This window comes from Eucalyptus grandis, chromosome 5, assembly GCF_016545825.1.
Source record: "Eucalyptus grandis isolate ANBG69807.140 chromosome 5, ASM1654582v1, whole genome shotgun sequence".
NCBI lineage: Eukaryota > Viridiplantae > Streptophyta > Magnoliopsida > Myrtales > Myrtaceae > Eucalyptus > Eucalyptus grandis.
The window spans coordinates 26,769,055-26,782,272 of NC_052616.1; the positions used below are offsets into that span (position 1 = coordinate 26,769,055).

At 34.7% G+C, this 13,218-nt stretch overlaps 1 non-coding gene across 1 annotated transcript; it reads left to right on the forward strand.

The window, feature by feature from the left end:
* The first annotated feature begins 3,042 nt into the window (after positions 1 to 3,042).
* On the forward strand, positions 3,043 to 3,148 carry LOC120294187. The gene has a single exon (XR_005551678.1). It is a non-coding gene; the product is annotated as a small nucleolar RNA R71 (small nucleolar RNA).
* The last annotated feature ends 10,070 nt before the right edge of the window (positions 3,149 to 13,218 follow it).

Below are 13,218 nucleotides of genomic sequence, written 5' to 3' on the forward strand. Positions count from 1 at the left end.
TTGATTTTAATGGTTCATCATTTTCTTTGAAGGCAAACAAACCAGGAAAGTGCTCCTTCAAGTTGATTCTTTTCATGGTCTTTATCCAGTTCCCAACTCAATGGTGTTATCTCACTTGCATCCTACCGTGGCTTCCTCTGCTTCACTCACTTGTCAGCATGCTCGTCTTGGCCATCCAAATAAACAAGTTTTGAGCTGTGTCTGCAATTCTACTTCTAAGTCAGTATCATGTGAGTCATATTTTGTAGGCAAATCCCATCGATTGCCTTTTGAATCTATTAGTCATCGTGTATTTTTTTTCTTTAGTTGTAATTCATTCTAATGTATGGACAAGTCCAATTTAATCTAATTATGGTTTCAAATATTTTGTGTTATTCGTTGATAACTATTCACGGTTCACTTGGGTCTTCCCAATGAAAAATAAATCTAAAGTGCCTGCACACTTTCATTGCTTTCGTTGTTTTATTGAAAATCTGGGCAATGCCAAAATTAAATTTTTACAAACTGATGGGGGAGATGAATATACCAGTAATACGTTCCAAGTATACCTATGTGAAAATGGTATTATTCAACGTTTTTCTCGTCTAGACACCCAATCTTAAAATGGTCTATCATAACACAAAATTAGACACTTGGTCGAAATGTCTCGAATCTCATTAATCTATGCTTATATGCCTCCGTTATATTGGGTTGATGCTCTTCTCACTATTGTTTATAGTATTAGTCAACTTTCCACTCCTGTCATATCTAATATTTCTCCTTTTCACTATTTAGTTGGGTTCAAATTTTATTGTTCATTCTTTCAAGCTTTTTGGGTGTGCTTTTTATTCCTTTTTTCTATCTCGTGTCTCTCATAAGCTTGCACCTTGTTGACACCTAAATTTTGGCAACCCGGTCATTTATTCATCACATAGAAAATTAGGGATCGACCCCGACCCCTAGCAAAAATATTAATTAATTGCATCATAAGCATTTATTACATTGTTCATATCTCAATTAATTACATTTTAATTTGGACCGGCAGCGGGGTTGACTCAAATGAAAGGCTAGGCCCATGAACTAAAAGAATTCAGTCAAGCCATTCATTATTGGGGTTGAGATTTTTGCACATCAGTGCCACACTCGGAAAGATTGCATTACCCGGTTGAATTCGGAAAGATTTTAGGAATTTATACATAGAGGTTCACTATTGAGGATTCGATCGAGCTAGTGGATATAAACGTATGGACCAATAAAATCAAAGAAAGAAAATCGGCAAGTTTCAAGGAGGAAAGTGGAATCGGTCAACGCGGGAATATATTTGAGACCATCTTTAGGCGTCCATGGGCATGGACAAAATCAGGTCAAACATATTTGTATATTGAGAATAAGGAAGGAAAGATATGCACTTCGGCTCTTTCAGGCACCTTGCTTGGCTTATAAAAAGAAAAAGACCATAGAACCAAAGGAGGGGGCCCCCGATCGTGAGAGTGTAAATTTGATCATAAGAAAGGAGCCGATTTTAATGTGTGCAGGAGGATAGAGAGAGGAATTTCAGAGGGAAAGAGAAAAGAAAGAGGGGAGACCTTCACTTCCCGTCCACTTCTTCACGGGTGGAATAGATACGGAGGACACGCACTGACAAGAAGACCAGCCCTTGCCACGTCTCTTGTCATGCATGTACTCCTTGGTTTTTTATTTCCGGCGAGCGCAGCAAATTCTCGAACCAATCGAAGCCCATCAATTTTTCGAAGATTTCCCCACGTTCGTCTCCAGTTTTGTTGCTGCCGCTGACCACCGCTCGGAACCCCCTTCGCTATCGCGACCTCCGTTCGCTGCTGTTACTCCTTCGATGACCAGCAGCCTCGTGACGACCTGCAATTTCCTAAGGACGAGTTGTTCTAATCTGCACCTGCGACGCAGCAAGCCGACCCCGACGTCCTTGCTGTCTCCAAGCTTCACCGAGCCAGCTGATTTGCTTCTCTATCCGACAACCAGACAAGATCCATGCCGCTGCCTTGATGCCGACGAACCTATTGCACCCCGACGAAGTAGCTGCTCAAACCGAGAGCTCCATCGCGACGGTCCCTGTTTCATTGAAAGATTTCTGTTTTTGCAGGTCTACTGAAGAATCATTGGTATCGTTGTTCCCGAACAACCACAAGCAGCCACGTCTACTGCAAAGTAATCCATCGCGGTTCACCACGAACCACAGCTGCTCGCCACGGCCTTGCCAATGTTGCCGTTCATTGTCGAGGAGCCCATTGCGATCTCAATCCGATTGCCGTTAGTCCAAATTTGGAAGCCAATATTCGGATTAGGTAAAAATTTTGTCTAATTTGATTTTCGAATATTCTGTTTCCTTATTTAAAATATCATTGATGCACATTGAAGTTCATGATATATTGTCCTATCCACAATCTCCAGATTTTTTATTGAAGCTTTTGATGAAGTCATGAGTCGTGTTGGCAAGTTTGGTGATTATATATTCCAAATTTGACTTTTGTCTTTTCTGATTGTTTGAATCTTGGTGGTCTCGTCACATTATGATTATTCCATGAAAAATTTGGATGATTGCGTCATCTCGGATTGTACGTATTGGAGTAAGGATTATTATGTAACCTGTTAAAATTCCCAACAAATTTATAATTTTCACTAGATTATTTAAAAGTATTACCTACTAAGATACTTTGTGCTAACATGTCCTCCACCACAAAAATCATATGTCAAATTCTGAATTTTCATGACTAAAACACCAATATTATCTAGCTTTTTGTTAAGTGCTTCAAATTGTGCAACAATTATAGCAAAAGCATCCACTTCGTAAGCTCTGCTAGCTTTTTGCATTTGGTAATCTCTTAGTAGGCCATTGATAACTATTGCTTTTCGCATTTGGTAGTCTCTCAGTAGGCCACTGATAACTATTGGACGCTATCTCCTCTAATAGATTGTAGGCTTCTTCTAGCGTTTTATTATTTAGAGTTCCCTGCAGGTACATTAATCACAGAACGAAGATTTGTACTAGAGCCATTATAAAAAATTGGTACCCGCATCTATACAGGTAGTTCGTGATGTGGGCATCTTCTAAAAAATTCTTTGAATCTTTCCCATGCTTCATATAACGATTAATTATTCATCTGCATAAAATTAGTAATATTGTTACGCATTTTCGCAAACTTTGCAGGTGGAAAGAACTTATCAAGAAATTTCTAAGTCATATTATTCCATGTAGTGATTGATCTGCAAGAAGAAAAGAAAGCCAACTCTTAGCTTTGTCTTTAAGAGAGAATGTAAATAATCTCAATCTAATAGCATCATTTGTAACTCCATTATATTTAATGGTGTCACAGATTTCAAGGAAAGTATCGATGTGAGCGTTTGGATTATCGCTTGGTAGCCCACTAAATTACACTGATTATTGAAGCATCTGAATGAGTGACGACTTGATCTCAAAGTTGTTTGCTTGAATTGCAAGTCTTCTGATACTTGATGCGGTGCCTTGAATTGTTGGCGAAGTATAATCTCTTAAGAGTTTACGTGAATTTTCATTATCACCGTTTGCCATTTTCTTAGCGTGATTTCTCTATTCTCCCAGTCGCCTTTTAAATGAATGCTCAATTTCTAGACCAAGCTCAACAAGTTTCCCTTGTTGGCTACGTGTTATAAACTGATGTATACCTTGAAAAATAACACAAAACGAAAGCTAGATTAAACTTAGAATTATCTGGTATCAATATTAATTAGTATCAAACAAACGATCCCCGACAACGGCGCCAAAAACTTATTCGTAAAATTCTAAACGCAAGTGAATGTGTCAAACAAGTAATATAATAATAAGAAATAGTATCGTTCCATGGAGATTGATGATTAATAAACTAATTAAATACTAAAATAGATTAATTCTAAAATTTATCTAACAAATCAAAATATAATTAAGAATAAATTCAAAACAAAATTTGGAGACTAAATGTGGTAAATCGATCAAATGAATAAGTTAGAGCATCCGATTTTACCACATCCACTATGTATGAATTTCAGATTGTTGTGAGTACAATAACAATATCAAACATGTGATAGCAGAATTTCATAATCTATTTACTATCCTATCTCTAGGTATAGCAAACATATTCACTTTATTAATCCATTATATCTATGTGAATTAAAATAAACATAAATGCATTAAAAATTATTAATATTCCCGACTTACAATGAGTCATTTGGATCACCTTATCACCAAAAGCTACACAAATCACGCGGTATATTTATATTCACGTTTAATTCATGATTATATATTATAATGAATAATTGCATATTATTACTTCTCAGTCTCAAACATGCACATCAGATCATTCAAGTGATGGCCAGTCACTCAAAAGTATTATACACAATAATATAAAACTCACATAAATGAAATTAATAGCAAAACATAAAAATCATGAAATTCACATCATCATGGTTATGTTACATCCTAGCCTTAACAAAAGAAAATTTGAACATAGTAGAAGAAGAAATAAAAATATAAATCAAACTCAACATCTTAAATCAAATAATAAGAATTTTGTCACCACTTTTGTCTTCTCTTAAAAATACTTGAAAAGTCTCAGAACAATGAAAAATGATCTAACAAAAAAACTTAGTTGCTCCCTCAAACTCTTGATGTTCTTCTATTTATATGATATATATAAGATCCTTATCTCCAAGCAATTGCGCATAAAATTAGAGAGTAAATTAAAGGATCTTTGATTTGATATCTATTTCTCAACACTTGCAGATAATATTAGGGAACAAAATCAAGGATCCCTGGTTTGATATCCATTTTCCATTGCTTTTTTATTTGAATTCCTGATTTTTGCTATTCTTTTCCTTATTTTCTCCATATCTCATTATTCTACATAAACAAGGAAAAATCAAATAATCAGAAGGAAATTCAAATATTTTCTCATAAATATTGCATTATTTGTTGCCTAAAATAGGTAAAATAACACCACCTACTAGGGTGGCTCTGCTGGCACGGCGCTCCCTCTCCCGCCGAAGAGGTCGAGCGTTCGGCTCCCTTGCGAAGCAGGGGAGGCTGGCAAAGACATTTAGGCGACTTACCCGGTGCACGTGTGTGGTGGCTAGCACGTGTGCCCCCAGGGTTTACTCTCCGGTTGCCAGCCGTCAGGGGTTCCCTGGGTCACCAAAAAAAAAAAGGTAAAATAACTCTATTTTTATAGAATTATCAATAATGATCATGAAATCTCCAAATTCTTATGAACACAACATCATATTGAACTTATTTATATCTAATCAAGATCTTCATCATTTATGCTAGCTTGTACTAAGTTTTACAATCATTAAGGATATCATCACTTTTTCTTGGGTATCATCATGAACATTTGCACCTTTCATAATAGATATTATATTAAGGATAGTTTTGAAAGTGCAGCACTATCTCCACTCCCTAAATAACTATATCCACTGCCATTTACATTAAAAAGACAAAACTATCCTCAATTTTTCAATTGCAATTTATTTTTCCTTTTTTATTTAGGATAGTTACCATGTATCTCACATTTTTTTAGCATATTAAAGAAAAGTGCAATCTCAGATATTCCTACAACGTTTTCTATGCTCTGTGTTTTATAAGGGATTTTTTTTTTTGATATAGTATAAAACTGAAATTCTATTCTTTATCATCGATTTTATAGCAATTTATCTATTTTTTTTTTTTTTGTTCCTCTTATCTCAATAGCTCACTTTCTTGGTGAAACTCTTATTAATTTCATTAGTTAAAAATATATATCAAGTCTCTTTATTTACTATATGAAAGAATTTATCTTTTTTCCTTACTATATTGACAAGATACTTTTATACATGTAAAATGTTAGAGAAATATTTAGGAGTACACTAAAAACATTATGCACAATGACATATCTTTATATTTTTGTGTAAATAATTCATAGATAACAGTAATTTTTTCGATCCAAAATAATGATATTTCATTAAAATATAAAGAAATTACTTTATGCAATCTTTTGATTTAATTAAATTTCATCTACTTAACAATTTATCTATATATTTGATCGATAAAGCAGAAAAGAACTAGATTTGTTGGAAATTTCTCTTTTTGACAAGACAAATTCTTTTGGAAGTAATATCAAACAAGAAAAACATAGTACCTTTAACATACATGGAAAATCCACGATAAACAAAAACCAAATACATGAAATTATTAATCATGGTAAGAAAATCCTACATAGATATAGAAATACTAAAAAAGGAAAGTAAATAAATTTCGGACCACAATCTAAATTGCAATTGAATGATAGAGGGTAATTTTGTCTTTTTGGTGAAAATTAAGTGGATTTAATTATATAGGGGGTGGACATAGCACTGTCTTTTTTAAATCATCAAAGTACACTAGGATGTTTCTCCAATAGTATGATCATCCCTCACATATTATTCATTTAGGATTAAAATTGATCAAGATCGTAGACAAAACATTTTTGTAATAAAGAGAAAAGATACTGAAAATGTGTTAGATTAGTATAGCGTAATTAAGTTCCCGTATCCATGAAATATCTAGTTCATAAAAGTGAAATGTATTCCTACTATAGTTTTTTTTTTTCTTATATCCATATATATAAGCAATGCATAAAATGATGATGAATCGGGTTGAAAATGGTATGACCAAAATTTACCCATTCTAGCTCGTAGGGACCCATACTCGACCCAACCTGAGCTCCATTCTTAGTAATATTTCTCCTAAAATTGTGTGCTCTGAAAAATGGGCAATTTCATGGACCATCTCGTTAAGTTAATGAAGGAGCTCGAGCGTCAAGTTATGGAAGGAAGCGTGAAGATGGCAATGAGGCGAAGGGTGGTATTTAATAAGACCTTCAAGTTTTGAAGCTCTCGCTGCGATAATGCCTCACTGTATTTCTCTAAGATATTGCGGTTTTAGATCATGCGTTATCAAATGCACGCACAAATCACATGGTGATGGTTTTATAAAAATTTGCCACAAATCGCATGATGATGGTTTTAGATCATACTCTTCCATTGAATTTTCAGCATATCATAAAAGACCTGTGATTTGATATGCTTGGCATGGCATCAAAACCATACGTGATGCATGATCTGCACCAATTTTTTGTCCAAAAATAAGGATCTTCCCATTTTGGTATGCATGATGAAAAGGAAAAAAAACGAAAAAAGTTGTGATGAGGAGGTCGAGGAGGTCAATTACCTACTTTTGAAATTAGCTCTGAAATTCTTCTAGCCAATTGCATCTGAACTCTCCAATTCAAGCATTTTGGCTGGACGAACCTATATCCCCTCCCTCCCTCCCTCTTCCCCCTCCCTCTTCCCCCTCTAAACGAGAGGAGGAACGGTTGTTGAGAAAGCTCTACTATTTTAAAAGGGATAAAAGATTGGTGTAAGAATTCACTACTCGAAAATTCTAAGGTGGAGGAAAATTATATGTATATAAGACATTATAATTACGTGTCTAATTGATGTGTGATTGCTTAACACTCCTCGCATGTAAGCAAATCCCTTGCATGTGCACAACTCGGCTCAGTTATGTGTAATGGGCACAACTCGTGTTTTGCATGAGTCAACTAGTGTGAACCCACAACTAGAGAACGAGCTTGAGAGAAGAGTGCTGGGATTTGAATTATTGATCCGTTCTCTAATACCATATAGAAGTCCAACTTGAAAAATTAGGACTGGACCTGAGTACCTTAAAAATTTTCCCAAGATTTTAAATTATTAAATGAAGGAAGACTATGTCTCTTAAGGCACATTATGCCACACATTTTAGCGATATGGAATATACTTAATAATTCGAAAGTATTTCTGACACAAAAAAATGATCATGCTACTTAGTAAAAGAAAACAAACATGTAAAATGATCCTAAATTCCGATTTTAATCAATGAAAATTATTCAAATTTTACCCAAAAAAAAAAAAAAATGTCTGTTGTCCTTGTCCATTTTTCAGCAGTTTGCGTCACTTCTTCAATCCCCGGATTCGTCAAATTCATTTGTCAAGGTTGACAAAATCATTCACCAAATTCTGGTTTAATGAAATTGAATCAGGTATATTTAGGAAAAAGAGAAAAGAAAGAAAAGGGAACAAGGCCATTAGACACATCTTAACCTCATGAAGTTAAGGACCTATTTGGTAACATTTTTATTTTTTGTTTATCTGTTTTTTGTTCCCTGAAGTAGAAAAAAAAACGGAAATCCATTTATGTATGTCAGTTTTATTTTTAAAATAAAATTATAAAAAAAATGTAGGTTCACTAATGGGAGCTTCCACCGTCGCTACCCATCGCTGGAGGGACCAACAACAATCGTTAGCCCTAGGTGAGGGTGCAAGGCCTCACCCAGCCAAGGCAAGGCCCTACTAGGGTTAGGCAAGATTGCCTAGATCTAGGCAAAGGGGCGACGCCTTTCCCAGATCTAGTGACCCTTGTTAGCCCCAAGCAAGGGCCAACGAGACCTCACTAGGCCTAGCAAGGTCATCAACCCTCACTTGGGGCTGGCGAGGCCTCTCCCAAGGTGGTCCATGGTCATCGACCAGATTTGGGCGCCTTGTGCGCCATCACTGTCCCCTCCGGCAATGGGTGGCAGTGGCAAAATCACCCACCGATGACCCTACCCCTTTATTTTTATAGTTTTGTTTAAAATAAATTTTAGCTTTTCCTTTTTATTTTAAAATATAATTTAAAATTTGAATAAAAAAGATAATAAAAATGTCACGTCATCATTTTTCATTAGTCAAATTGACAGTGTTAACTTTAGTATTTGATTGCACAAATTTGATATGTTTTAAGACTTGACTACACTTTTTGCAAGTTTTAGAATTTAAATATAATTTAAAATTTGAATAAAAAAGATAATAAAAATGTCACGTCATCATTTTTCATTAGTCAAATTGACAGTGTTAACTTTAGTATTTGATTGCACAAATTTGATATGTTTTAAGACTTGACTACACTTTTTGCAAGTTTTAGAATTTAAATATAATTTAAAATTTGAATAAAAAAGATAATAAAAATGTCACGTCATCATTTTTCATTAGTCAAATTGACGGTGTTAACTTTAGTATTTGATTGCACAAATTTGATATGTTTTAAGACTTGACTACACTTTTTGTAAGTTTTAGAATTTAATTGTACATTCATCACAAGTTTTAAGATTTTTAATAAATATATTTCAAATTTTTAAAATTAACATTATTGGCCAGGCTGGGCCTATATAACTAGAAGTCTTGTCCAAACACGCTTAAAGGTGCCTTTCGTATCACCGTGGTTCGAGCGGAGCCTAGGTGGACCTATAAACTATCAAGTCCATGATAAAATCTAGCCTTAGATAGACATGGAACATCACTAATTATCATGAGGGCTGTGGAGGTGCACCTCCCACCCAATACCCATCTGTCTCGTTGCCATCTTTACTTTAGTATAAAAAAAAGTGAACCAAGACTTGTCGAAAGTAGCAAAAGACGAAACACTAAACTAAAGAGGCAAATGAATTGCCTGAAGATCTTGAATGGATCTCCTTTTTTGTCTCCTTCTTTGACTTTCGAAGGGGCACGCTTCGCCCCGCCCCGCCCCCCACCCACAAAAGCCTATTGGTGATAAGAATTGATAAAATAGATCCCGCCCAAACTATTGCATTACGGAATTTTATCAACAAGTCGGTGCAATTTTATAGTACGATTTGACATTTTGCCCATTTCGATTGCTGACACAAGAAGTGATTGATGAGATATGGCAAATTGAATCAAAATAGCTAAATTTAGTGGGACCGACTTGAGACTTACGTGAGTTGCATCAATTTTAATAATTTACATTTATTTTAGTGTATATACTCCACTCATATAACAACTTTCGTACTAATTCGATTATATTTTTCTTTTTCTTTAAAAAAAATGACTAATGCTTTGTGTACAAGATTAAAAGAGATTTTATTATAAAGAAAAATGGGAAGAGGTGATTGGCAAGGACCTCATTAGACATCATTATTGATATTGTACACTTATGATCGAATATTCAGTTTGAGTTATAACTATTGCTCTTTTTAAGTGAGCTTCTTACCTTCGCATCGTCGGATATAAGTTAGGATGGAGCAAGAGTAAATTGTACAAACAGAACCTATGGCAGGAGTGAGCTCATTACTAGAGTTGCACACTTATGATTGAAATATTCTATTTGAGTTATAATTACTATTTATTTTAAGTGAGCTCCTTCAATGATGATGAAGGTCAGTTGGGATAGAGCAGAAGTGCTCGGACAATTGATGTACAAACAGAACCTATGGCATAGGCACGCCACAACTTTCTAAGACCAAGGAGCGACTTGGGAATTTACAATTGTAATCAAGGGAGCTCCAAAACGCATTGGAGTAAAACCTTATGCAAATCGCCCAACCACATCAAGAGACTATGGGACCAAGGACCACCTCCAATGACTTTCAATATGATAAATGTTGAAAAAATGATAATCAATTCTTTATTGCAAGATTTGATAGTCAAATTTAATAAACAATTGAGACGTCAATTCTTTTTATTAACAAATTTCTATTTTTTTTAAATCCATCTTCAAATTGCCTAATATCAAATTATAAATTCCAATACATAACATCTAGATGAAAAATCAATAGCTCAACACGAATTGACAAGTCTTCGTAAATTTTGGATCTAAAGTTAACCTAATATTAATACCTATGCGTTTTGACTAGTAGGTGTTTTGGTCAAAAAAACTAGTAGGTGAGTTTACTTTTCAATTATTATGTTTTTTTCTTCTCGATAGCTGATCTGTGGGCTTTTTTGGGCCAAATTTTGTGGGTTTCCACCACTAGTACCGAAGGCGCAAATTTAAATTTGTTAGGTTCCATAAAATAATTCAAATATCTTTACGAGCTCATTACTAATTTATGCATATATCATGAAGAAAAGATACATGAGTTGCATATGCATATGCGTACATGATTATGCACTTTATAAATTTATTTAATTAGGGCCCCAAAATAAAGTGGATTATTTGAGGTCCACTCAATTTTTGTTGTTTCAAGTTCATGGGTATCAGATTAAATAGATTTTGTTCTCATCTTCTGATTCAAAATCAATAGAGATGCAATATTAATCAAACATGATCGAATGCTAGAGAAGCACCTAGGTAAATGTTATAAAGATAAGGATGTTGACAAATCCTTCTTTTCAAAAATTTAAACGATTAGGGAGCGGAGTAACAATATTTGTATAACATATTAATTTTCCTCACATGTAAGAGTGTAAATGGATTCTTAAAATAAGAAAGAGATGAAAAATGAAATGAAAAAAATTAAAGTAAGATACATTTGTATAATAGATTAGAATCTAGCGAAAATTGCACCACAATCCTAAACATTAATATCTTATCAAGTCCTAGATATTTTTAAACCAGTATAATCAAGTCCTCTCGAAGACCACTTGGCTAGATTTGCATATTAGGAAAACTCAATTTTAATAAATCCAAAATTTTAAAAATAAAGCCAAAAATTAAAAATACAATTTGAAAAAAGAAAAAGGATGGTGATCTATTTTTGATTGGAGTTGCGGTCGCTACCCCCACGTTGTTGTCCATGGGCGAGCACAGGTTGCCTTCACCCCTAGTAGGCTTCATGAGGCTAGACAACCCTCGGGCGATGGTGGAGTCACCCCGCGCAAAGGCTGCAAGTCCTCACCTGTGGCTGGAAAGGGTCACCTAAATTGGCTAGGGACAGTGAGGGGTCAGCATCGCCCCATATCTTCAAACTCACGATGTCTTTCTCTCTTTGACTTTGACTTTGTTCTTTTTCTTTTTCCCAAAATTTTTAATTTTTTTTGGCATTGTGGTTTTTCTTTATTTTTTTAGTTGTCCTTGAAAGTTGATTTTTATTTTAATGTGACAAACACATCAGCGCTTAGTTACTGTCACATGTGCTAAAAAAGCCACGTGGAATTTCCAATGGTGGCATAATCAAAATTGGCTAAGAGGTCACCAAAAGAACTTAATAACACCAATTTCAAAATACTTCAAACTTAATTACACCGATTTCCTAATTTTCAAACTTAATTACATCGATTCCAAATGTTTAGAGTTTTAATTGCACTGTTAAGATATTTAAATATAAAAACTACACATTTATCTAATAACTTAATTTTTTTTAAAAAGTTGGTAATAGTCCCAATTTTGTTAATAAAAAGAATTGACATCTCAATTGTTTATTAAATTTGACTATCAAATCTCACAATAAAGAATTGATTATCATTTTTTCAACATTTATTATATTGAAAGTCATTGGAGGTGGTCCTTGCTCCCATAGTCTCTTGATGTGGTCGGGCAATTTGCATAAGATTTTACTCCAATGCGTTTTGGAGCTCCCTTGATTACAATTGTAAATTCCCAAGTCACTCCTTGGTCTTAGAAAGTTGTGGCGTGCCTATGCCATAGGCTCTATTTGTACGCCAATTGTACGAGCAATTCTGTTCTATCCCAACTGGCCTTCAATGATGCCGTTGTAATTAATTGGTTAAACTGGGGCAATAGAAATACCAAATTTTTTCATGCAACGACTATTCAGCGGAGACAAAGAAACAAAATCACTATGTTAAGGTTTGAGGAGAATGTTTGGAGTCGTGATCCTCATATAATTAGACAACATATTACAGGCTATTACAAAGATTTATATACATCAGTGGGGTCCCGATTCTATCAGCCAGTCTTAAAGCAGTGTCCACTGGTTGTTTCAGAGGAAATGAATGAGACCTTAACAAAACAAATTAATAGGGAGGAAGTTCAGCAAGTTATATTTCAAATGGGAGCAGCAAAAGCCCCTGGACCAGATGGTTTGAGTGGTCTTCTCTATCAAAGTTAGTGGCATATCATTCAAGAGGATGTATTTAAACTAGTGGAATCTTTTTTCAATGAAGGAATCTTCGATCCTGAGTTGAACGAGACCTATATCACACTTATTCCCAAAGTAACAAACCCTGAAAGTATAACTGAATTCCGACCTATTAGCCTGTGTAATTTTAGTTATAAAGTCATTACAAAGGTCACGGTGAATAGACTCAAACCTTAGCTCCCACTTCTTATCTCCTCGGAACAAAGTGCATTTGTTGGAGGTCGGCAAATACAAGACAATATCTTTATAGTTCAAGAAGTCCTCCATCAGCTAAGGGTAAAAAAGAGAAGGTGAAAATTCTAAGCTGTGTTGAAGCTGG